Genomic DNA, 708 nt, shown 5'->3' with positions numbered 1-708 from the left:
AGTCGTGAGTGGTCGATCCTAACCCTAACCCTAACCCTAAACATATATTCATTTACACACGCGGGTTAGGGTTAGGGTTAGGGACAGGCTCAGGGCTAGGATCGACCACTCACGACTAGCTAGCGCGGTCGCGCGACTGCGCGTTCAGGACCCTGCTGCTTTAGTAGTACCTATATATATATATACACACACACATATATGTATAAATATATACAGATATATTTGTATGTTTATGTATGTATATATATATATATATATATATACAGGCACATACACAAACATATATATGTAAACATATATGTATACATATATTTATATAGACGAAGGAGTGGCTGTATGGTAAGTAGCTTGCTTATCAACCACATGGTCCCGGGTTCAGTCCCACTGCGTGGCATCTTGGGCAAGTGTCTTCTACTATAACCTCGGGCCGACCAAAGCTTTGTGAGTGGATTTGGTAGACGGAAACTTAAAGAAGCCCGTCGTATATATGTATATATATATATATGTATGTGTTTGTGTGTCTGTCCCCCAACATCGCTTGACAACCGATGCTGGTATGTTTATGTCCCCGTAACTTAGCGGTTCGGCAATAGAGGCCGATAGAATAAATACTAGGCTTCTAAAGAATAAGTCCTGGGGTCGATTTGCTCGACTAAAGGCGGTGCTCCAGCATGGCCACAGTCAAAAGACTAAAACAAGTAAAAAAAA

The sequence above is a fragment of the Octopus bimaculoides genome, chromosome 2 (genome assembly GCF_001194135.2).
Source record: "Octopus bimaculoides isolate UCB-OBI-ISO-001 chromosome 2, ASM119413v2, whole genome shotgun sequence".
NCBI classification, from domain to species: Eukaryota; Metazoa; Mollusca; class Cephalopoda; order Octopoda; family Octopodidae; genus Octopus; species Octopus bimaculoides.
Note: the sequence above shows the minus strand (reverse complement) of the source record.